Source organism: Hyla sarda, chromosome 6 (genome assembly GCF_029499605.1).
Source record: "Hyla sarda isolate aHylSar1 chromosome 6, aHylSar1.hap1, whole genome shotgun sequence".
Classification (NCBI taxonomy): Eukaryota; Metazoa; Chordata; class Amphibia; order Anura; family Hylidae; genus Hyla; species Hyla sarda.
Window position 1 is genome coordinate 246,551,397 of NC_079194.1, and position 27,242 is coordinate 246,578,638.

Below are 27,242 nucleotides of genomic sequence, written 5' to 3' on the forward strand. Positions count from 1 at the left end.
TATATTTTTTTTACCTAAAATGCTTGGTTTCCCAAAAATTTTACATTTTTAAAAAGTGTAATAGCAGAAAATACCCCCCAAAATTTGAAACCCAATTTCTCCCGATTCAGAAAACACCCCATAAGGGGGTGAAAATTGCTCTGCTGGCGCACTACAGGTCTCAGAAGAGAAGGAGTCACATTTGGCTTTTTGAAAGCAAATTTTGCTCTGGGGGCATGTCGCATTTAGGAAGCCCCTATGGTGCCAGAACAGCAAAAAAAAAACACATGGCATACCATTTTGGAAACTAGACCCCTCGGGGAACGTAACAAGGGGTAATGTGAACCTTAATACCCTACAGGTGTTTCACGACTTTTGCATATGTAAAAAAAATTTTTTATTTTTTACCTAATATGCTTGGTTTCCCAAAATGTTAACATTTTTAAAAAGGGTAATAGCAGGAAATACCCCCCAAAATTTGAAGCCCAATTTCTCCCGATTCAGAAAACACCCCATATGGGGGTGAAAATTGCTCTGCTGGCGCACTACAGGTCTCAGAAGAGAAGGAGTCACATTTGGCTTTTTGAAAGCAAATTTTGCTCTGGGGGCATGTCGCATTTAGGAAGCCCCTATGGTGCCAGAACAGCAAAAAAAAACACATGGCATACCATTTTGGAAACTAGACCCCTCGGGGAACGTAACAAGGGGTAATGTGAACCTTAATACCCTACAGGTGTTTCACGACTTTTGCATATGTGAACATTTTTTTTTTTTTACCTAAAATGCTTGGTTTCACAAAATTTTTACATTTTTAAAAAGGGTAATAGCAGAAAACACCCCCCAAAATTTGAAGCCCAATTTCTCCCGATTCAGAAAACACCCCATATGGGGGTGAAAAGTGCTCTGCTGGCGCACTACAGGTCTCAGAAGAGAAGGAGTCACGTTTGGCTTTTTGAAAGCAAATTTTGCTCTGGGGGCATGCCGCATTTAGGAAGCCCCTATGGTGCCAGGACAGCAAAAAAAAAACACATGGCATACCATTTTGGAAACTAGACCCCTCGGGGAACGTAACAAGGGGTTAAGTGAACCTTTATACCCCACAGGTGTTTTATGACTTTTGTATATGTAAAAAAAAAATTATTTTTTTTTACCTAAAATGCTTGTTTTCCCAAAAATTGTACATTTTTAAAAAGGGTAATAGCAAAAAATACCCCACAAAATTTGAAGCCCAATTTCTCCCAAGTACGGCGATACCCCATATGTGGCCCTAAACTGTTGCCTTGAAATACGACAGGGCTCCAAAGTGAGAGTGCCATGCGCATTTGAGGCCTAAATTAGGGATTGCATAGGGGTGGACATAGGGGTATTCTACGCCAGTGATTCCCAAACAGGGGGCCTCCAGCTGTTGTTAAACTCCCAGCATGCCTGGACAGTCAGTGGCTATCTGGCAATACTGGGAGTAGTTGTTTTGCAACAGCTGGAGGCTCCGTTCTGGAAACAGTGGCGTACCAGACGTTTTTCATTTTTATTGGGGAGGGGAGGGGGGCTGTGTAGGGGTATGTGTATATGTAGTGTTTTTTTACTTTTTATTTTATTTTGTGTTAGTGTAGTGTAGTGTTTTTAGGGTACAGTCACACGAGCGGGGGTTCACAGTAGTTTCTCGCTGGCAGTTTGAGCTGCGGCAGAAAATTTGACGCAGCTTAAACTTGCAACCGGATACTTACTGTAATCCTCCGCCCATGTGAGTGTACCCTGTACGTTCACATTGGGGGGGGGAACATCCAGCTGTTGCAAAACTACAACTCCCAGCATGGACGGTCTATCAGTGCATGCTGGGAGTTGTAGTTTTGCAACCGCTGGAGGCTCCGTTTTGGAAACAGTGACGTACCAGACGTTTTTCATTTTTATTGGGGAGGGGAGGGGGGCTGTGTAGGGGTATGTGTATATGTAGTGTTTTTTACTTTTTATTTTATTTTTTGTGTTAGTGTAGTGTAGTGTTTTTAGGGTACAGTCGCATGGGCGGGGGGTTCACAGTAGTTTCTCGCTGGCAGTTTGAGCTGCGACAGAAAATTTGCCACAGCTCAAACTTGCAGCCGGATACTTACTGTAATCCTCCGCCCATGTGAGTGTACCCTGTACATTCACATTGGGGGGGGAAACATCCAGCTGTTGCAAAACTACAACTCCCAGCATGTACGGTCTATCAGTGCATGCTGGGAGTTGTAGTTTTGCAACAGCTGGAGACACACAGGTTGTGAAACACCGAGTTTGGTAACAAACTCAGTGATTTGAAACCAGTGTGCCTTCAGCTGTTGCAAAAGCTACAACCCCCAGCATGTACGGACAGCGGAAGGGCATGCTGGGTCTTGTAGTTATGCAACAGCCGGAGGCATACTACATTGGCTGGGGATGCTGGGGATTGTAGTTATGCAACAGCTGGAGACACACTGGTTTACTACTTAACTCAGTGTGCCTTCAGCTGTTGCAAAACTACAACTCTCAGCAGTCACCGACAGCCAACGGGCATGCTGGGAGTTGTAGTTATGCAACCACCAGATGCACCACTACAACTCCCAGCATGCACTTTAGCTGATTGTGCAAGCTGGGAGTTGTAGTTACACAACAGCTGAAGGTACACTTTTACATAGAAAGAATGTGCCTTCAGCTGTTGCAAAACTACAAGTCCCAGCATGCCCATAAGGGCATGCTGGGAGTTGTGGTGGTCTGCCTCCTGCTGTTGCATAACTACAGCTCCCAGCATGCCCTTTTTGCATGCTGGGAGCTGTTGCTAAGCAACAGCAGGAGGCTGTCATTCACCTCCAACGATCCAGCAGCACAGGTCAGTCCCTCGTCGTCTCCGCCGCCGCCGCTGCTCCTGGGACCCCGATCCCAACAGGGACGCCGGGGATCGGGGTCCCCAGCACCGGGGGTCGTCTTCCTGCACCCGCTCACGTCCTCCGGAAGAGGGGCGGAGCGGGTTGCGGGAGTGACACCCGCAGCAGGCGCCCTGATTGGTCGGCCGGTAATCCGGCCGACGAATCAGGGCGATCGTGAGGTGGCACCAGTGCCACCTCACCCCTGCTGGCTCTGGCTGTTCGGGGCCGTCTCTGACGGCCCCGATCAGCCAGTAATTCCGGGTCATCGGGTCACTGGAGACCCGATTGACCCGGAATCTGCCGCAGATCGCTGGACTGAATTGTCCAGCGATCTGCGGCAATCGCCGACATGGGGGGACATAATGACCCCCCTGGGCGATATGCCGGGATGCCTGCTGAACGATTTCAGCAGGCATCCGGCTCCGGCTCCCCTCCGGCTAGCGGTGGGGGCCGGAAATGCTCAGGGCGTATCCATACGCCCTCGGTCCTTAAGGACTTGGAAACGGGGGCGTATGGATACGCCCTATGTCCTTAAGGGGTTAAGAGAGGTTTCATTAGGAAGTCTTCTTCACCAGCCGGAGCGAGGTTCTTCTTAGTTGCCAAGAAGGATGGATCACTACGCCCCTGCATAGACTATCGTGGCCTCAATACAATTACAGTAAAGAACCGCTACCCTCTGCCTCTCATCTCTGAGCTCTTTGACCGTCTGCGCGGAGCAAAAGTTTTTACAAAGCTTGACCTCAGGTGCGCCTATAATCTCATCAGAATTCGTGAAGTAGATGAGTGGAAAACCGCTTTTAATACCAGAGATGGCCACTTCGAATATCTCGTCATGCCATTTGGACTTTGCAATGCCCCAGCAGTCTTTCAAGATTTTGTCAACAAAATCTTTCGGGACTTACTGTAATGGTCTATCTAGATGACATCCTAATTTTTTTCCTCCAACATTGACGAACACCGGCTCCATGTCCGTCAAGTACTCCAGCGCCTTCGTGTAAACCATCTTTACGCCAAATTAGAAAAATGCCTTTTTGAACGCAGCAGTCTTCCTTTCCTGGGATACCTGGTCTTTGGACAGGGTCTTCAAATGGATCCTGACAAGCTCTCCGCGGTCTTGGATTGGCCACGCCCCTCTGGACTTCGTGCTATCCAGCGCTTCCTCGGATTCGCCAACTACTATCGTCAGTTCATTCCCCACTTCTCCACCATCGTTGCCCCTATTGTGACACTGACGAAGAAAAGCGCGAATCCGAAGTCCTGGCCTTCCCAAGCGGATGAAGCTTTAACTCGCCTTAAGGCCGCCTTCGCTTCTGCACCAGTCTTATCTAGGCCAGATCCACTGAAGCCTTTCTTCCTTGAGGTTGACACCTCCTCGGTAGGAGCCGGGGCTGTCCTTCTTCAAAGAACCGCTAAAGGAAAAAACGTCACTTGCATTTTTTTCTCCAAAACTTTTTCTTCTCCTGAAAAGAACTATTCCATAGGAGACCGTGAACTGTTGGCCATCAAGTTGGCACTTGAAGAGTGGAGACATCTCCTGGAAGGGTCCCTTCACCCTATCACCATCTACACTGACCATAAAAATCTGTCCTATCTTCAGTCCGCCCAGCGTTTAAATCCTCGCCCCGGCCAGGTGGTCGTTGTTCTTTGCCCGCTTCAATTTTCAAATTCATTTTCGTCCTGCAAACAAGAATATCAGGGCTGATGCCTTATCATGTTCCACCGATGCCTCCGAAGCCAAGACCCCTCCTCAGCACATCATACCTCAAGAGTGCCTGATCTCCTCTTCTCCTGCTTCTCTGGTGCCAGTTCCTCCAGGAAAAACTTATGTTCCTCCACGTCTTCACCTCCAGACTTTCAAATGGGGTCATTTCTCCCATCTTGCTGGTCACGCTGGAATTAAAAAATCCATACAGTTGATTTCCAGACACTACTGGTGGTCTTCCCTGGAAAAAGAGGTGACTGATTTCGTACGGGCCTGTACAGTATGTGCACGTGATAAAACTCCACGCCAGAAGCCTGCAGGTCTTCTCCACCCCCTGCCGGTGCCTGAACAGCCATGGTCCCACATAGCCATGGACTTCATCACGGACCTTCCTTCATCTCATGGCAACACCGTCATTTGGGTGGTCGTTGATCGTTTTTCCAAAATGGCTCATTTTGTCCCACTTCCTGGCCTTCCTCCTGCGCCACAGTTGGCAAAGCATTTTTTAATGCAGATTTTTCGTCTCCACGAGCTTCCCACGCGTATCGTCTCTGATAGAGGCGTTCAATTTATCTCAAAATTTTGGAGAGCACTCTGCACTCAATTAAAGATCAAATAAAATTTCTCGTCCGCCTATCACCCTCAATCCAATGAACAAGTGGAGAGGGTGAATCAAATTCTTGGTGACTACCTGCGACATTTTGTCTCCTCCTGTCAAGATGATTGGGTAGACCTGCTGCCCTGGGCCGAATTTTCGTACAATTTCAAGAATTCTGAGTCTTCCGCCTCAGGGGCTGATATATAAGGGACAACTTCCTCCATGCTCTCTGCTTCCATTTGTTTAAAAAATGGTTGCTATTGGCAACTCAGCAACGTTCCCCTCTGGGCAGGTTTAGAAAAACTTCCACATTGAGTGCGATTTTTTTATTCACATTGAACCAAAATACTCACACTAGCACCTTCTGATCAGGTCTCCGCCTGCTCCTCCTCTGTCTCATACTCAGTTTCTGTTTCCACGATGAGCTAAAATAAAACATTATGATATGTAGACAAGTGCTATACATATATAAAGATTTTGAATAATATACTGTTGAAAAAAACTCACAGTGGGCTTGATGATTTTTTTGTTGCCTTCTTGGTTGGCATCTTGTTTTTTTTTTTTTTTTTTTTTTTTTTTTAAGATGATATCGCAAGCTGTAAAAATAAAGTAAAAAAACATATTATAAAAATCATATAAAAAACATCCAGACACATGAATGCCTTACGCAAATGCACACAGTCTGCAAAGTGGCATCCACATGGCAGTCGGTCAGGAGACACGCGGATGGTGGTGCCACACGGCCTAAAATGATCATGCACACATGCACAGTACTCCCACTCATGCCCACACATGAACACATAGTGCAAGATCTCACAGTCTGCAAAGTGGCATCCACATGGGCCACAATCACTAAGCACATGTTCCCAATCAACATGCAATGAAGTCACAATCCAACATTAATCACATCCATCCTTGTACTCACCTTCGGAAAAACTTGATAGTGTGCTGTGACAAAGTTTTAGGCCACTTTGGGAATTTCACAAGAAAAAAATTGATGTGCTTGGTTTTAACGTAACTTTAATCTTTCATGAGTTATTTACAAGTTTCTGACCACTTATGAAATTTATATACAAATATGTCAAAAATGGAGAGGCTCCTGTGGAAAGTTTCACCAAGTGACCTGAGCAGCTCAAACTGGCACCTGTACCTAAGGTGTCTGAAAAAGGCTACTAAATAATGGAAATTATTGAGGCTCAAGGTCTGTAGATAAAGTACACACTTGTTTATTGATAAATGATAGAAAATAAACAATAGGATATCAAACTGAACCTCTTGGATCACAGGGCCCTTGTGTATCCTCAGGGTCAGAGATAATAAATAGTATAACATCTTAATAAAATTAATAAGACCATTATAAAATGTAATACATTATATATCTTTTATAGCAGCTTCTTCAGTGGCAGAATAACAATCAATATGCCATAGAGCTGTTAATCGATTTCTAATACAATGCAGTTATGATTGCGATCATAGGAAGATCACAGTTATTAGCACGTTATTTGTCTTTTTGAAGTGCAACAGTTCTGTAGCAATAAGGTATCCACACTTTAGAGGTCGCAGAGGTAATAATGTTCCTCAGTGTAGCGATTACAAACAGTCTCTGAATACAATAATTGTTCAGTCCACTGCCGCTGGTAACAGTAGACAGTGCCAGCAATTGCTTAAAACTATGCGCATAGTATATAATAAATAAAAATCTCTCACCGGTCCAGATGTTGGGGTGTCGATCTTATAGTTACCACTCCGTGTTAGTAGCGATGTCTAACAGCCGTCTATGCCCGCTCTCCGGCCGGAGAGCGCACCGCTGGAAGTCTCGGCCGACTCCTTATTGCGCGGAGCTTGCTGATGGTGGGCGAAGTATTCGGAGGCTGCACCGCTTCCACAGGTAGGTATCTTAGAGTGGCGTCCTCGTGAAGGTAGCCCGCGCTTTTGGTCTATCACCGCGCGTTCTGTAGATAATCAGTGGTGGTTTCTATAAACTGCAGATAGTATAAAAGTGGTCTTAGAAGTCTTTTGGTGGGTCACTGGACGCGTTTCAGCACCCACTAGGTGCTTTCTTCAGCAGCTAAAGTATATAGGTCCTGGGGGTCCGAGTTGGTTTATTATATAGGGTTAAACTCCACCCCTCCCAATAATGATGTCACACAAGTAAATAAACATTGTAGTAAGTCTTGTTTTGTGAATGGCAGTGTTATGAATGAGCCAAATAAAGGGGAACACTAACTTTACTAGATGTCTATATAAATATATTAATATCTCAACAGATAAAAATTAAGATTAAGGATTACTAAGAATAAAATAAATAGATAATGAACAATATATTAAAAATACTCTAATGGAAGCCAAATATATGGATAAATATAGATAAATAAATAGTTACATATATAAATAAATACATGTATTTTGGTAATATTGATATTATAAAAAGGGATAAAATATTGGTGTCTTCCATGGATCATTATGATTAGATATAACTAACTAGATGGTTCGGAAGACACCTGTTAAAGCTACCATAAATTCTAGCGTAAATTATATAATATGCCCAGATAATGATAAAATTACAATAAAAATAAATAAAAATACCGATAAAATAGGATGACAGTAAAATATGAAAATAATGACCTGGAACTAATAATATGTTATAATATGTTATAAAATGGAAGGGGGGGGGGAGGAATGGGACCCTCCTAGGACCAATCAGCGTGCTGGAGAAACAATAGTCTGACGTTGAAGGGTCATTAGAGGGGCCCACCCCCTATGGGTTGTTTCTTCTACCTAATCCTGGAAACCGAACAACTCTAGATCATTATTTAAACCTTTAGGAGCTAGGGAGCCAAATTCAAATATTTTGCGTGATTCAGCTCTCGACATCTTAGCTATAAAATTCCCTCCTTTCCAATCCTGTTTTATCTGCTGTAATGCCACATACTTTAAATTATTAGGGTTACCCTGATGTCAATTTTTGAAATGGGCAGATAAGGGGTGCTTGTCGTTTTGTCTTTTTATGTTATAACGTTGCTCAAAGATACGTGTTTTTAAGGCCCTTGATGTTCAGCCTATATATTGTTTTAAGCACAGGCATTGTATTAGATAAACTACACCTTTGCTGCCACAATTCAAAAATTAATTTACTGTGTAACTAAAATCGTTGCCTGTGGATTTTACCAAAGTAGTAGGCTTCTCAAAATTAGTGGATTTGCAGTTGGGGCAATGCCCACATCTGTAAAAACCCTTTGAGATCCATTATAGTTGATGTTTTAGTAATTGGCTTGTCCTGTCTTACAGTGGGAGCTATTTTATGCCCAGGTTTGGGGCTCTGGTGTAAACAATTGGGGGTTTTGCTGAAAGTATATCTCCCAATGTTTTGTCCTGCTGAAGGAGTGGCCAGTATTTCTTCATTATATTCTCTACCTTCCGGTACTGGGTGTTAAAAGGGATGACTAATTTACAGTTATCTTCTTGATTGGTGGAGGTAATTTCTGGGATCTTAGGAGTAAAAAATGTAGTTCTGTCTAGTTTCCTCACATTTTCTAAAGATTTTTGCAGATTGGGCAGTGGATGCTCTTTTTCAAGGCACTGTCCTGTCAGTTCTGCCGCTTCTATCTCGAATTGATCATTTGAAGTGCAATTTTGTTTTAATCTACGGTATTGACTCGTAGGAACATTTAATAACCATTGGGGTAAGTGACAACTACTATGTAGAACATAACCATTTTTCGCTACTGTTTTGCCGTATGTACTGCAAGTCAATTTTTGAGTATCAGCGTAATCAATAAGTCAAGGAACTCTACCGATTCAGAACTAATATTTGGAGTGAATTTGAGGTTAACATTATTGGAATTAAGATTAACAATAAAATTATCTAAGTCTGTTCTTGTCCCACGCCATATTAAAAAGATATCATCAACGTTCCTACGAGTCAATACTGTAGATTAAAACGAAACTGCACTTCAAACGATCAATTCGAGATAGAAGCGGCAGAACTGACAGGACAGTTCCTTGAAAAAGAGTATCCACTGCCCAATCTGCAGAAATCTTTAGAAAATGTGAGGAAACTAGACAGAACTACATTTTTTACTCCTAAGATCCCAGAAATTACCTCCACCAATCAAGAAGATAACTGTAAATTAGTCATCCCTTTTAACACCCAGTACCGGAAGGTAGAGAATATAATGAAGAAATACTGGCCACTCCTTCAGCAGGACAAAACATTGGGAGATATACTTCCAGCAAAACCCCCAATTGTTTACACCAGAGCCCCAAACCTGGGCATAAAAATAGCTCCCACTGTAAGACAGGACAAGCCAATTACTAAAACATCAACTATAATGGATCTCAAAGGGTTTTACAGATGTGGGCATTGCCCCAACTGCAAATCCACTAATTTTGAGAAGCGTACTATTTTGGTCAAATCCACAGCCAACGATTTTAGTTACACAATAAATTCATTTTTGAACTGTGGCAGCAAAGGTGTAGTTTATCTAATACAATGCCAGTGTTTAAAACAATATATAGGCCGAACATCACGGGCCTTAAAAACACGTATCCTTGAGCACCGTTATAACATAAAAAGACAAAACAACAAGCACCCCTTATCTGCCCATTTCAAAAATTGTCATCAGGGTAACCCTAATAATTTAAAGTATGTGGCATTACAGCAGATAAAACAGGATTGGAGAGGAGGGAATTTTATAGCTAAGATGTCGAGAGCTGAATCACGCAAAATATTTGAATTTGGCTCCCTAGCTCCTAAAGGTTTAAATAATGATCTAGAGTTGTTCGGTTTCCAGGATTAGGTAGAAAAAACAACCCATAGGGGGTGGGCCCCTCTAATGACCCTTCAACGTCAGGCTGTTGTTTCTCCAGCACGCTGATCGATCCTAGGAGGGTCCCATCCCCCCCCTTCCATTTCATAACATATCATAACATATTATAACATATTATAAAATGGACATATTTTTGCTTTTTGAAAAAATTAGAGGGCTTCAAAGTAGAGCAGCAATTTTCAAAAATGTCATGAACATTGCTAAATCTGAAGGGACAGATGTTACAGAACTACAACTCCCAGCATGCCTGGGCAGTCGAGGCATGCTGAGAGTTGTAGTTTGGCAACATCTGGAGGGCTACTGTTTGGGCACCACTGTAACAGTGGTCTCCAAACTCTGACCCTCCAGATGTTGCAAAACTACAACTCCCAGCATGCCCAGACAGCCTGGGCATGCTGGGAGTTGCAGTTTGGCCCCCCTAGTGGTTGCCACAGTAAAGATCGATTTACTTTCACTATCCATTCCCCCCCCCCCCCCCACTGTTAATTCCCTACCTGATCAGGATCCAGCTGGCTCCAGCAAAGATCCCAGGTCCCCAGGCATCTTCTCCTGCAGGTACGGCCTCCATCTTCTTCCCAGAGCCCCTCGACATCCAGGGGCGGGCAGAACGGGGGGTTGCCATTACTCCGTTCTGAGTAATGGCAGGGGATAGGAGGAGATCGCAGCTTTGTGATCCTATCCTTTAGGCTGATCGGGGCTGTTGCTGACAACTCCGATCAGCCCTATTTTCCAGGTGATCGGGTCACCAGAGACCTGATCAGCCCAGAATTGGAGAAATGTCTGAATTGACATGTGATTTTCTCCAATCGCCGACATGGGGGGGGGGGGGGGCATCCGGCTCCGGTCCCCAACCGGCTAGCGGTGGGGACCGGATTTCCCACAGGCGTATGGATACGCCCTCGGTCCTTAAGGACTCGGAATGCAGGGCGTATCCATACGCCCTGTGTCCTGAAGAAGTTAAACAAAAACCATGACCCTCACAAATGGGGGTAGTTAAGGGATAAAGTAACTATCCTATTTTTTAAGTGGACATATAAAGTAACATGTGACCAAGAATTATTGAAATATCTCCAGCAGTACGGAAGTTATGTGGGAACATATATTTCCCATTGATTTGCATGGGACTTTTAACAAAAAACCCAACCCTCACAAATGGGGGTAGTTAAGGGTTAAATTAACTATCCTATATTTTAAGTGGACATATAAGTAACATGTGACCAAGTATTATCGAAATATCTCCAGCTGTTTGGAAGTTATGCAGTAACATATATTTCCCATAGACTTGTATGGAACTTTAAAAAAACAAAAACAAAGGGGGGAATTTTGAAAAATCCTTTCTTATTCCTTCTCTACGTCTTTAAAACAACACCAAAATTCAGGTTTCTAGGTCCAAGGGTTTAGGCTGGGCGTTGATGAGTCAGTGAGTCAGGTCTTCTCCTTTTATGTATAAGATATATATATATATATATATATATATATATATATATATATATATATATATATATTTATATATACAGTACAGACCAAAAGTTTGGACACACCTCATTCAAAGAGATTTCTTTCTTTTCATGACTATGAAAATTGTAGATTCACACTGGAGGCATCAACACTATGAATTAACACATATGGAATTATAGACATAACAAAAAAGTGTGAAACAACTTAAAATATGTCATATTCTAGGTGGAAAGTGTCCCCAAGTGCAGTCACAAAAACCATCAAGAGCTACAAAGAAACTGTCTCACATGCAGACCGCCCCAGGAAAGGAAGACCAAGAGTCACCTCTGCTGCTTCATGGTAGAATATCTGCTAGGAAACCACTGCTAAGGACAGGCAACAAGCAGAAGAGACTTGTTTGGGCTAAAGGAATGGACATTAGACCAGTGGAAATCTGTGCTTTGGTCTGATGAGTCCAAATTTGAGATCTCTGGTTCCAACCACCGTGTCTTTGTGTGATGCAGAAAAGGTGAACGTATGGACTCTACATGCCTGGTTCCTACCGTGAAGCATGGACGAGGAGGTGCGATGGTGGGGGGGTGCTTTGCTGGTGACACTGTTGGGGATTTATTCAAAACTGAAGGCATACTGAACCAGCATGGCTACCACAGCATCTTGCAGCGGCATGCTATTCCATTCGGTTTGCATTTAGTTGGACCATCATTTATTTTTCAACAGGACAATGACCCCAAACACACCTCCAGGCTGTGTAAGGGCTATTTGACCAAGAAGGAGAGTGATGGGGTGCTGCGCCAGATGACCTGGCCTCCACAGTCACCAGACCTGAACCCAATGAAGGCAAAAGGGCCAACAAGTGCTAAGAATCTCTGGGAACTCCTTCAAGACTTTTGGAAGACCATTTTAGGTGACTACCTCTTGAAGCTCATCAAGAGAAGGCCAAGAGTGTGCAAAGCAGTAATCAAAGCAAAAGGTGGCTACTTTGAAGGACATAGAATATGACATATTTTCAGTTGTTTCACACTTTTTTGTTATGTCTACAATTCCACATGTGTTAATTCATAGTGTTGATGCCTTCAGTGTGAATCTACAATTTTCATAGTCATGAAGATAAAGAAAACTCTTTGAATGAGAAGGTGTGTCCAAACTTTTGGTCTGTACTGTATATATATATCTATCAATCAATCTATCTATCTATCTATCTATCTATCTATATATATATATATATATATAGTAACAATCCAAATGAAGAAGCACCATGCGTGGCGATAGCCAAGGATTCCGGATCCTGTTGGGTGCTCAGCTCCAGGGTCCGACTCAGGCCCCAAGAAATTCACCAAACGAAACAAAGAGAGCGGCACTCCAAGTACGTGTAACCCCGTGCGGGTGTATTTATTCACACATCTGTAGAAAAGCGCAACGTTTCGGCTCCTCAATAGAGCCTTTCTCAAGCACAAATACAAGTGAAAATGCACAATATATATAAGCCCCTCAATTAGCACACATTGATGAGGGGGAGGTGTCAAACACTGTCACAATCCCGTGACGTCATATAATAAACAGTGATAAAACAATCTCACTCACAGTGATCTGTAAGTGTATATAGTTACAAATACAGCAAAAAGCATCTTTCAATAGTCATTTAGTGCAAAACCCCACTAAAAAGTGACAAATTATGCCTATTCCAGTGCCCGATTGTGTACCTATATTCATGATCTCCGGTGTGGTGGGCGGTCATCAGCTGTTGCTGGCTGCGTCACTCCTCCCATAGCGCATGGTTGTTCACTTCGTTCCCTCCGTTTGTAAACAAACTAAATGCGCAAGTCCCGGATCACAACTTCCTGCCAAACCGGAAGTCGTCAGTCCGCGTCAACAGCCAACCCACATCGCTGGATCAGAGAACTCGTCACAGTCCTGCATCTAGGCCACACCTCTTTGCGCTTGCTCATTAGGATTCAAGGTGTCTCAGGCTGCCATGTTACAAATGGGCAATCTTGCCCACATAAAATCCCCCACTATTAAATCTTCTTTGCCTCTTTTCTTTTAACTTTTTACTTTTTTCTTTTTTCATTTTTCAGGAGAAGGGATATCAGGCCATATATCTATATACGGTCGGCTAATAGATGATATCACAATTGAACTCCAAACAACTATAGCCCAATCTACTTAATTATGAAACTATGGACAGATAAACAGAGACCGTATTGCATGTCTTTAAAAGAGCACAAGGGTGACCGCTCACCAGGTCCCGCTACCTCTTGTGATGGTTCCACTAACCGTGGACGGTGTCCATTCTTCTCGTCCTACATTTGTGGAAGGGACCTAAAGAGGGACATGTACCTTGCCGACCCCTTGTAGGGTTCTTAAGGTGATCCCCTGCTGTCCTCAAACCATCAGGTATGGGCCTCTACGGTAGAGCTAAAATTCCATCACCCAATGACCGGGCCTGTCCTGTCAATCTGTCCTTCCAAAGAAAATAAATCCTGACCGTTTTAACAACAAATCACTATCATCCCTTCTCCTGAAAAAAAAGGGGGGAGGAAGGCACAGAAACAGTACAGGGGGAAGAAGAGGTTATACACAAAATGATGGTAGCTGATTATACTCATAGTGGTGGCTGTTGTTCAAAAAAGTGGTGGCTGTTGGTCAAAGAAATGGGGGATGATCGCAGTCCACGCCTCAGTTGACCGACTCGCCCATCTTCAACCGGATCTCATGTTACGTGTCTGTAAGTGAAAAAAAATTTTTGTAAGTATACAGAAATATAAAAATATCACTCTATTGGTATTTGATACCTCCTGATACAAAAGAACATGCTACTACCAATAAGTCGACAAGGTAAATCCTGGTGTGAGAGGGGAGTCAAATCCCCGAGTACGCCTCCAACTTGCATGCCTCAGAAAAACACCCTGACTGGAAAGTCAACATTTAAACCTTTGGGGCTTAAGGTATCTAACTTGTGGATCCATATAATTTCTTTCTGCTTCAGTAACCTGGTTCTGTCCCCCCCTCTCTTAGGAACTGGGACATGTTCCAGGACACTGAATCTGAGGTCACTGATCTTGTGACCATACTCCAGAAAATGACGAGGTATTGGTAGTTCTACTTTCCTGGTCCTAATGGAAGACTTATGGTTATTCAACCTAATTCTTACTTCATTTGTTGTCTCGCCGACATATAAAAAGTTACAGGGGCAACAGATCACATAAATTGCGAAGTCCGTCCTACAGGTCATGTGTTGTCTAATTTTGTATTTAATCTGTGTGACCGGGTGTATGAAAATATCCCCTTTCAACATCAGGCCACAACTGTCACATCCCAGGCAGGGGTAACAACCCGGCTTCAACTGTGTGGATAAATCCGGTTTTCTCAATGTGATGTCAGATTTCACTAACCTGTCCCCCAGGTTGGCCACTCTCCTGTAAGATAACAGTGGAGGAACACTCAGTTCCGGTATCTGACTGTAGGTATGTGAAATGACAGGCCAGTGTTTATGTAAAATTCTAGCAACATCCGTGCTGTACACATTAAAGGTAGAAATGAAAGGTATGCGATTTTGTGCAGTGGATCTGTGGACAGGATTAAGTAATTCACCTCTAAGCTTGCTAACAGCCTTAAGAACCCTACAAGGGGTCGGCAAGGTACATGTCCCTCTTTAGGTCCCTTCCACAAATGTAGGACGAGAAGAATGGACACCGTCCACGGTTAGTGGAACCATCACAAGAGGTAGCGGGACCTGGTGAGCGGTCACCCTTGTGCTCTTTTAAAGACATGCAATACGGTCTCTGTTTATCTGTCCATAGTTTCATAATTAAGTAGATTGGGCTATAGTTGTTTGGAGTTCAATTGTGATATCATCTATTAGCCGACCGTATATAGATATATGGCCTGATATCCCTTCTCCTGAAAAATGAAAAAAGAAAAAAGAAAAAAGTAAAAAGTTAAAAGAAAAGAGGCAAAGAAGATTTAATAGTGGGGGATTTTATGTGGGCAAGATTGCCCATTTGTAACATGGCAGCCTGAGACACCTTGAATCCTAATGAGCAAGCGCAAAGAGGTGTGGCCTAGATGCAGGACTGTGACGAGTTCTCTGATCCAGCGATGTGGGTTGGCTGTTGACGCGGACTGACGACTTCCGGTTTGGCAGGAAGTTGTGATCCGGGACTTGCGCATTTAGTTTGTTTACAAACGGAGGGAACGAAGTGAACAACCATGCGCTATGGGAGGAGTGACGCAGCCAGCAACAGCTGATGACCGCCCACCACACCGGAGATCATGAATATAGGTACACAATCGGGCACTGGAATGGGCATAATTTGTCACTTTTTAGTGGGGTTTTGCACTAAATGACTATTGAAAGATGCTTTTTGCTGTATTTGTAACTATATACACTTACAGATCACTGTGAGTGAGATTGTTTTATCACTGTTTATTATATGACGTCACGGGATTGTGACAGTGTTTGACACCTCCCCCTCATCAATGTGTGCTAATTGAGGGGCTTATATATATTGTGCATTTTCACTTGTATTTGTGCTTGAGAAAGGCTCTATTGAGGAGCCGAAACGTTGCGCTTTTCTACAGATGTGTGAATAAATACACCCGCACGGGGTTACACGTACTTGGAGTGCCGCTCTCTTTGTTTCGTTTGGTATATATATATATATATATATATATAGATTAGTTAGGAGTAGCCGTATTAGTCCAGTGATGCAAAAAGCAAAATCATCGGTAGTTGCAGTATCTTGTAATACCTTTTTTATTGGACTAACAAGATTTTGTAGAGACAAGCTTTCGGGATTCCTCCCTTTATCAAGTCATAAGCATTTCTGAGCTCACAAGGAGAAAACACAGGTTCTATCTCACAAAATATGCAGGGGTTAAAACAACATTAGTGGAGAATGGACATTAAGTTGGGCCATAAATTGTATAGCAATAGGACGATAGATACAGAGAAGGATGAGGAGGGGGGGGGGGGCTGGAGAGCAGAGGTGAGAATAGTTGTTACGCTGGACAGACAATTTTACTATAGAGCCATAGACTGAAGATAAGACTAGACAGGGGAGGGGGAGCAGGGGTGTGATGGTGTTAGAGCAGGGAGAGGGTAGAGCGTTTAGCAAAGGTTATAGGAAATTTTGATAATGGGATAAGAAGCTTAAATCCACATTAAGTCCTCTGTTCTTGGAGTCATAAAGAACTATCATTTTGGCTTCAAATGTCTTTCTTTCCTGGGTGTTCTTGAAGTTTCCTTTCAAGATCTTGATTTTGAGGTCCTGTAGGGAGTGACCTGTTGAGTGAAGTGGTGTCCAACTGGGGTGCAATAGTCCTTTTCTCTATGGTTGTTGATGGACGATCTGTGGAGGTTCATCCTTTTATTGAGTGGCTGACTGGTCTCACCAATGTAACATCCCAGGTCACACTTGGTGCATTGTATCATGTAGACTACATTCTCTGTGGTGCAGGAGTATTGTCCCTTGATGTTGTATGTCTTGTTGTTGTGGGAGGCCTCAGAATTTGTGCAGATGTGTTGACAGAGTTTACAGCGCGGTTTGGCGCAGGGTTTGGTCCCATTGTCTGTATCTGATGTGTCTGTGGGTAGTTTCCTATTGACCAGCTTTTGTTTTAAGTTGGGTGGTTGTCTGAAGGCCAAGATGGGTGGTTCAGGAAAGATTTGCTTTAACACCTCATCTTCTGCTAGTATTGGCTGCAGGTCCTTGATGATTTTGCGTATTTCCTCAAGGGTGGGATTGTATGTGGCTACCAGTGGTATGCGTGATGAGGTTTGTTTCTCTCTGTATTGCAGCAGGTGTTCACGTGGTGTTTGAAGAGCAGAGTGGATTTTCTTATGGATGGTCCTTGGTTTGTAACCTTTTTGCTTAAATTTCTCAGCTAGCGTTTGTAGATGTGTGTCTCTGTCATCAGGGTTGGAGCAGATGCGGTGGTACCTGATGGCTTGGCTGTATATTATGCCTTTCTTGGTGTGGGACGGATGGGAACTTGAATTGTGTAGATAGCTGGATCGGTCTGTGGGCTTTCTGTATACAGATGTCTGTATTGTGTCCTTGTTTATAGTTACAGTGGTGTCCAGAAAGTTTACACTTTCTGTAGAGAAGTCCATTTTGAGTTTGATGGATGGATTAAATGTGTTGAAGGCATCATGAAATTGTTTGAGTTTATCCTCTCCTTCAGTCCAAACAATGAAAATATCATCAATGTATCTGTAGTATCTGTAGGGTTTGTGACTTTGGGTATTCAGGAATCGCTCTTCAAGGTCAGCCATGAACAGATTGGCATATTGTGGTGCCATCTTGGTCCCCATAGCAGTTCCCATCGTCTGTAGGTATATTTCATTGTTGAAGCTGAAGTAGTTGTGTGTGAGAATGAATTCTATAAGTTTGGTGATGATCTGAGGGCTGTATTTCTGGTTGTGAGTCTGGGAGGAGAGGAAAAGTGAGCAGGCCTCAATTCCATCTCTGTGTGGGATGTTACTATACAGAGATTCTACGTCCATTGTTACCAATATGGAGTTGGCAGGCAAGTTCGTAATCTGACTCAGTTTGTTAAGAAAGTCAGTGGTGTTCTGTATGAAGCTGCTGGTGCGTGTAACAAAGGGTTTTAGTGTGTTTTCTACCAAACCAGATATCTGTTCAGTTAGTGTGTCCATACCTGTTATTATTGGTCTGCCAGGGTTTTCAGATTTGTGGATTTTTGGGAGCATGTAGAATGTCCCTGTTTTGGGATCGGTGGGTATGAGTGTCTCGAAGAATTCTTTAGAAGACTACGACTTAAAGAATTCTTTCATGACAAAGGGGACACAACCACTACCACCTTGGATTACAACATCAAGAAAAAGAATTCCCACTTCACCCCAGCACCAGGACGTAACAACAAACTGGACAGCTACATTGCAAGCTTCAGACTAAGAACAGCATCCTTAGTCACTAAACACCACCATAAAACCTACTACAACCTCTCAGTATTGGAAAGAGAGGCCATCAAAAACTTAAGAAACAATCAAGCCATCACAATCAAACCAGCAGACAAGGTAGGAGCAGTAGTGATCATGAACACCCAGGACTACATCAAAGAGGGGAACCGACAATTGTCAGACACTACATACTACAAGAAACTGACAGAAGACCCCACCAAAGAATTCACCATGGAACTAAGAAAATTGATTCAATCCTTCCCAAAGGACTCACAAAAAGGATTAGAGACACTCATACCCACCGATCCCAAAACAGGGACATTCTACATGCTCCCAAAAATCCACAAATCTGAAAACCCTGGCAGACCAATAATAACAGGTATGGACACACTAACTGAACAGATATCTGGTTTGGTAGAAAACACACTAAAACCCTTTGTTACACGCACCAGCAGCTTCATACAGGACACCACTGACTTTCTTAACAAACTGAGTCAGATTACGAACTTGCCTGCCAACTCCATATTGGTAACAATGAACGTAGAATCTCTGTATAGTAACATCCCACACAGAGATGGAATTGAGGCCTGCTCACTTTTCCTCTCCTCCCAGACTCACAACCAGAAATACAGCCCTCAGATCATCACCAAACTTATAGAATTCATTCTCACACACAACTACTTCAGCTTCAACAATGAAATATACCTACAGACGATGGGAACTGCTATGGGGACCAAGATGGCACCACAATATGCCAATCTGTTCATGGCTGACCTTGAAGAGCGATTCCTGAATACCCAAATTCACAAACCCTACAGATACTACAGATACATTGATGATATTTTCATTGTTTGGACTGAAGGAGAGGATAAACTCAAACAATTTCATGATGCCTTCAACACATTTAATCCATCCATCAAACTCAAAATGGACTTCTCTACAGAAAGTGTAAACTTTCTGGACACCACTGTAACTATAAACAAGGACACAATACAGACATCTGTATACAGAAAGCCCACAGACCGATCCAGCTATCTACACAATTCAAGTTCCCATCCGTCCCACACCAAGAAAGGCATAATATACAGCCAAGCCATCAGGTACCACCGCATCTGCTCCAACCCTGATGACAGAGACACACATCTACAAACGCTAGCTGAGAAATTTAAGCAAAAAGGTTACAAACCAAGGACCATCCATAAGAAAATCCACTCTGCTCTTCAAACACCACGTGAACACCTGCTGCAATACAGAGAGAAACAAACCTCATCACGCATACCACTGGTAGCCACATACAATCCCAACCTTGAGGAAATACGCAAAATCATCAAGGACCTGCAGCCAATACTAGCAGAAGATGAGGTGTTAAAGCAAATCTTTCCTGAACCACCCATCTTGGCCTTCAGACAACCACCCAACTTAAAACAAAAGCTGGTCAATAGGAAACTACCCACAGACACATCAGATACAGACAATGGGACCAAACCCTGCGCCAAACCGCGCTGTAAACTCTGTCAACACATCTGCACAAATTCTGAGGCCTCCCACAACAACAAGACATACAACATCAAGGGACAATACTCCTGCACCACAGAGAATGTAGTCTACATGATACAATGCACCAAGTGTGACCTGGGATGTTACATTGGTGAGACCAGTCAGCCACTCAATAAAAGGATGAACCTCCACAGATCGTCCATCAACAACCATAGAGAAAAGGACTATTGCACCCCAGTTGGACACCACTTCACTCAAACAGGTCACTCCCTACACGACCTCAAAATCAAGATCCTGAAAGGAAACTTCAAGAACACCCAGGAAAGAAAGACATTTGAAGCCAAAATGATAGTTCTTTATGACTCCAAGAACAGAGGACTTAATGTGGATTTAAGCTTCTTATCCCATTATCAAAATTTCCTATAACCTTTGCTAAACTCTCTACCCTCTCCCTGCTCTAACACCATCACACCCCTGCTCCCCCTCCCCTGTCTAGTCTTATCTTCAGTCTATGGCTCTATAGTAAAATTGTCTGTCCAGCGTAACAACTATTCTCACCTCTGCTCTCCAGCCCCCCCCCCCCTCCTCATCCTTATCTGTATCTATCGTCCTATTGCTATACAATTTATGGCCCAACTTAATGTCCATTCTCCACTAATGTTGTTTTAACCCCTGCATATTTTGTGAGATAGAACCTGTGTTTTCTCCTTGTGAGCTCAGAAATGCTTATGACTTGATAAAGGGAGGAATCCCGAAAGCTTGTCTCTACAAAATCTTGTTAGTCCAATAAAAAAGGTATTACAAGATACTGCAACTACTGATGATTTTGCTTTTTATATATATATATATATATATATATATATATATATATATATATATATATATATATAGTAAATTTGAGTAGCCGTATTAGTCCAGTGATGCAGATGCAAATCATAAAATGTTGCAGTATCTTGTAATACCTTTTTTATTGGACTAACAGCATTTTGTAGAGACAAGCTTTGGGATTCCTCCCTTTATCAAGTACAAAGCAAATCTCTTTGGACTTGATAAAGATAGGAATCCCGAAAGCTTGTCTCTACAAAATGCTGTTAGTCCAATAAAAAAGGTATTACAAGATACTGCAACATTTTATGATTTGCATATATATATATATATATATATATATATATATATATATATATAAACACATATGTGTGTGTGTTCATTGCATTTTTTAACCACTCTTTTCCCCCAAAATGTACTTACTCATTTTTTGTTTTTCACTTCTCATTTCAGATCCATGAATCCTGTGGATTACTTTAGATTTGGAGGAGTACAATGACCAACATCTTTTTGGTTTAATGTTAATAAAATGGTTAACGAGGGCGTGTTTTTTTGGAATAATTTTTTTTTTTTAAACGTGTTGTTTTTTTTAATTTACTTGACAGGCTTAGTAGTGGAAGCTGTCTTATAGACGGAGTCCATTAATAAGCCGGGGTTAAGTGTTAGCCCCCAAAACAGCTAGCGCTAACCCCCAATTATTACCCCAACACTCACTGCCATTTTTGAGGCTCCTGGCCTGTTGGTACCGGCTCTTCCAGGCACCCCTGTGTCGGTGAGTACCGGGGTAATAATTGGGGGTTAGTTGGGGGTTAGCACTAGCAGCTTTTGGGCTAACGCTAAGCCCAGGCTTAGTAATGGACTCTGTCTATTAGACAGCTTCCACTACTAAACCTGTAAAGTAAATTTAAAAAAACACAACACGTTTAAAAAAAATGTATTAAAAAAAAACACTCCCCCACAAGCCCTTGTTAACCATTTTATTAATATTAAACAGAAAGGAAAAAAAAAGCTGGTCATCTAAGCAGTCCACCGTATCCAAAGTAGTCCACAGGATACAAGGATCTGAAATGAGAAGAAAAAAAAACAAAAAAGAAAAATAGGTTAATACATTTATTGTCATCCGCCGATGCATCTTCTGTGCCGCACAACTACAACTCCCAGCATGACTTTACAGTAAGGACTTGCTGGGGGATGTAGGAGGGGAAAGGTGACAAGCTTGTCACCCGCCCCTGCCGCACAACTACAACTCCCAGCATGACATTACAGTAAGGACATGCTGGGAGTTATATTCATGTGATGCGTGAGAGTGACAAGCTTGTCATCTATCCCCCACCCCACAACTACAACTCCCAGCATGCCCTTACAAGGGCATGCTGGGAGTTGTAGTTGTGCAGCAGAGGGCAGGTGACAAGCTTGTCACTCGCCCCACAACTACAACTCCCAGCATGGGCATGCTGGGAGTTGTAGTCGTGCAAGCCAGGGAAGCGAGCGGTAATGTGCTCCGCTCCCTGGCTGAAGGTGAGAAGAAAATCACTGTAATTTCATATTTCCCGCCGGGTCCCGTGACACAGAACCCGGCGGGAACTTTGAAATTACAGTAAAGTCTGTGGCGCCGTGGTAAGGAGCCCGTGCTGACATGACACTGCAGTCGCCCGGGGCATTTGCAGGAGCCGTCCCTGCCATCTCTCAGCGTGTACCGCAGTGCTGAAGGATGGCAGGGACAGCTCCTACACATCTCCCCACCTGGCTGCGGGAATCCCGGGCGGCTGCAGAGTTATGTCAGCCTGGGCTCTTTACCACGGCGCCGCAGGGAAAATATGTGATGGAGTCCCGGGCGGCTGCAGTGAGCCAGCCCGGGTTCCGTACAACGGTACCAGGGGTATAATATATGACAGAGTCTGGGTGGCTACAGAATGATGCCAGCTCGGGCTCCTTTTAACATATAGGAGCCGCAGAGTTTTTAGTCCCTACTGTCAGATCAAATTTCCCGCCAGGTCCCATGATTGGCTGCTCAGTTCTGGCCAATCACGGGACCCAGCGGGAAATATGAAATTACAGTAGGGGATACAGAAACTCTGCAGCGTTAAGGTATGTTAAAAGGAGCCCGGGCTGGCATCACTCTGCAACCGCCCGGGTTCCGTCTGATTCTATCCCCGCTACCCTAACATAATGATGGGGACACTGATTTTCATCACCCCTTGTCTCCCACCCGCCCGTCGCACATCTCCTGCACTCTACCTGCTACAAGACTAAAACTCCCAGCATGCCCTCACTGGAAGGGCATGCTGGGACTTGTAGTTTTGCAACAGGTAGCAGACAGATGGGAGATTTGCAGCGCGGGCGGGTGGGAGACAAGCAGTGATGTAAATCAGTGTCCCCGTCATTATGTTAGGGTAGCGGGGACAGAATCAGACGGAGCCCGGGCGGCTGCAGAGAGATGCCAGCCCGGGCTCCTTTGTACAGTTGTAATATCATATTTCCCGCTGGAGCCGTGATGTCAGCGGGAAATATAAAAATTTGCTCTCCAAAGCCGTTTTGTAAGCCAGCTCCAGTTTTGGAGGGCTTGCAACTTTCGCATTTGATAAATCCCTGACCACTGCAAAGTAAAAAATAAAATTAACTTTCGTACGCTCTTTTGTAGCCTTTTGCTTACAGCCAAAAGTCGCACAAAAATTTGCTTAGGTGCTAATGTGACTTTTTGTGCGACGTTTGTAAGCAAAAAAAGAGCTCTAAATCCCTTGATAAATGCCCCCCAATATGCACGGCCTAATTAAAGCAGTCAAACACGTACTATAGACTGACTCAAGGTAAACCTCAGAGAGAAAGCCTATACTACTTTCCAGTCTCCAATGATAAGGTGTTACCTTTTCACCTGTGTATTGATGCATGGTTTAAATCCAATTGGGAGAAACCTGATAAACGAGTTGATGTGGGGTCTCATTTTAAGGTAGTATACAAACTTTCATCTGAAGCCACTAACTCATGGAAAAAGTTGATCTTCCTGTAGCAAAGCTGGTTAAAGGATCTTATTTTTCTTCGGAGGTATCATCTTTATCTTTATTGTCAAATCCTATGGACAAAAGGGCAGATTTTCTGGCTAAAAAATCTTATTTCACTGCGGTAGCTGTTTCTAAGATAGCAATGTCATCTCTGTCTGTTGCTAGAGAAATGAGGATCTGGATATTTCAACTAACCAAGGATCTTCAGCAAGGTGTGCCAAGGAACAAGATTTCGCAAAAAATTCCAGTAATTAAATATTTTATGGAATTTGTATGTGATGCTCCGTTAGATGTGCTTTTCTTCTCAGAATATGGCCCAGTCAAATTCTGTAAGAAGAGCATTATGGTTGAAACATTGGTCAAAGGGGTTATCCACCATAAGGTGATTTTAGTACGTACCTGCCAGAAAGTAAAGGACATGCTTAGGAAGGATCTGCACTTGTCTTGGGGCTAAATGGCTATGTTGTGAGATTACCATAACACTGTGGCTAGCTTTTTGTGAACTGGTATTTCCTGTTTGAGTTTTCTTATTTGCCTACAAATCCAATAATTTCATTTTCCTCCCTCCCACACATCAGCCACCCCACCCATTGAAACATAAATGAGCTGCATCCATTCAAAAGACCTGTGGTTCTCAATCAGGGTGCCTACGCTGTTGCATTAGTTGCAGATTGATCTCTCTTCCACCAAGCGATCACTCCACCCATAGTGAAGACAGAAAAATAAATATTGGGGTGAAAATCACAGAAGAATTGCAAGAAAACCATCATACACAGGTGCAGATACTATATTATGAACTACACTAAGTAGAGATGTGCGAATCAAATTGGGCAAATCTGAATTTGTTGCGAATTTCCTGAAAAATTTGATTTGGAACTAATCCGAATATCGCAGCGATTTGATAAAACAAATCGCTTCATTAACACCTTGGGGACGAAGGGTATTTCTGTTTTTGCACTTTCGTTTTTTCCTCCTTACCTTTTAAAAATAATAACCCTTCCAATTTTGCACCTAAAAATACATATGATGGCTTATTTTTTGCGCCACCAATTCTTCTATCATTTTACTCAAAAATCTATGGCGAAACGGAAAAAAATTATTGCGACAAAATTAAAGAAAAAATGCCATTTTGTAGTTTTGGGGGCTTTAGTTTCTACGCAGTAAATTTTTCAGTAAAAACGGCACTTTCTCTTTATTCTGTAGGTCCATAAGATTGAAAAAAATACCCTACTTATATAGGTTTGATTTTGTCGTACTTCTGGAAAAAATCATAACTACATGCAGGAACATTTATATGTTTAACCCCTTAACGACGCAGGACGTATATTTACGTCCTGCGCCGGCTCCCGCGATATGAAGCGGGATCGCGCCGCGGGAGCATCATATCGCGTCGGTCCCGGCGCTAATCAACGGCCGGGACCCGCGGCTAATACCACACATCGCCGATCGCGGCGATGTGCGGTATTAACCCTTTAGAAGCGGCGGTCAAAGCTGACCGCCGCTTCTAAAGTGAAACTGAAAGTATCCCGGCTGCTCAGTCGGGCTGTTCAGGACCGCCGCGGTGAAATCGCGGCATCCCGAACAGCTGATCGGACACCGGGAGGGCTCTTACCTGCCTCCTCGGTGTCCGATCGACGAATGACTGCTCCGTGCCTGAGATCCAGGCAGGAGCAGTCAAGCGCCGATAATGCTGATCACAGGCGTGTTAATACACGCCTGTGATCAGGATGGGAGATCAGTGTGTGCAGTGTTATAGGTCCCTATGGGACCTATAACACTGCAAAAAAAAGTAAAAGAAAAGTGTTAATAAAGGTCATTTAACCCCTTCCCCAATAAAAGTTTGAATCACCCCCCTTTTCCCATAAAAAAAATAAAACAGTGTAAAAAAATAAATAAATAAACATATGTGGTATCACCACGTGCGTAAATGTCCGAACTATAAAAATATATCATTAAGCCGTACGGTCAATGGCGTACGCGCAAAAAAATTCCAAAGTCCAAAAAAGCGTATTTTGGTCACTTTTTATAACATTAAAAAATGAATAAAAAGTGATCAAAAAGTCAGATCAAAACAAAAATCATACCGATAAAAACTTCAGATCACGGCGCAAAAAATGAGTCCTCATACCGCCCCGTACGTGGAAAAATAAAAAAGTTATAGGGGTCAGAAGATGACATTTTTAAACTTATAAATTTTTCTGCATGTAGTTATGATTTTTTCCAGAAGTGCGACAAAATCAAACCTATATAAGTAGGGTATCATTTTAACCGTATGGACCTACAGAATAAAGATAAGGCGTAATTTTTACCAAAATATGCACTGCGTAGAAACGGAAGCCCCCAAAAGTTACAAAATGGCGTTTTTTTTTCGATTTTGTCGCACAATGATTTTTTTTTCTGTTTCGCCGTGCTTTTTTGGGTAAAATGACTAATGTCACTGCAAAGTAGAATTGGCGACGCAAAAAATAAGCCATAATATGGATTTTTAGGTGGAAAATTGAAAGGGTTATGATTTTTAAAAGGTAAGGAGGAAAAAACGAAAGTGCAAAAACGGAAAAATCCTGAGTCCTTAAGGGGTTAAAATTGTCATCTTCTGACCCCTATAACTTCTTTATTTTTCCACGTACGGGGTGGTATGAGGGCTCATTTTTTGTGCCGTGAACTGAAGTTTTTAGCGGTACCATTGTATTTGTATTGATTGGACTTTTTGATCCCTTTTTATTAATTTTTTCATGATATAAAAATTGACCAAAAATACGCAATTTTGTACTTTGGAATTTTTTTGCGCGTACGCCGTTGACCGTGCGGTTTAATTAACAATATATTTTTATAATTCTGAAATTTCCGCACACGGTAATACCACATATGTTTATTTTTATTTACACAGTTTTTACACAAACTTAGGAAGGAGTTAAATCATCTTTATTCACTTTTTTTATTTTACTTTTTTCTTGCAATGTTATAGCTCCCATAGGGGGCTATAACACTGTACACACTGATCTATTACATTGATCAATGGTTTCTCATAGGAAACCATTGATCAATGATTCTGTGGCTTGACTGCTCATGCTTGGATCTCAGGCACTGAGCAGTCATTCGGCGATTGGACAGCGAGGAGGAAGGTAGGGACCCTCCTGCTGTCCTACAGCTGTTTGGGATGCCGTGATCCCGAACAGCACCACTGAGCTAACCAGCATTCATTCACTTTCACTTTAGATGCAGCGTTCAACTTTTAACGCCACGTCTAAAGGGTTAATAGTGCGCGGCACCACGATCAGTGCCGCGCGCTATTAGTCACGGGTCCCGGCCATTGTTAGCCCGACCCGCTATGATGCGGGGCCACGCTGTGGCCTCGCGTCATAGAACAGGATTGGTTGAAGGGCATACAGGTACGCCCTCCGTCCCCAACAGGTTAAACTCCATTTAGTGCAGTCCAGGCTCCAGAGGATCTAAAATGGCGGCTACACGTGTGAGGACATGGGGCAAGAAACTCTGGGGAGGCGGGATCACCCTGAATCACATGCGGCATGTAGCCTATCAGCAGTCAGCCAGCC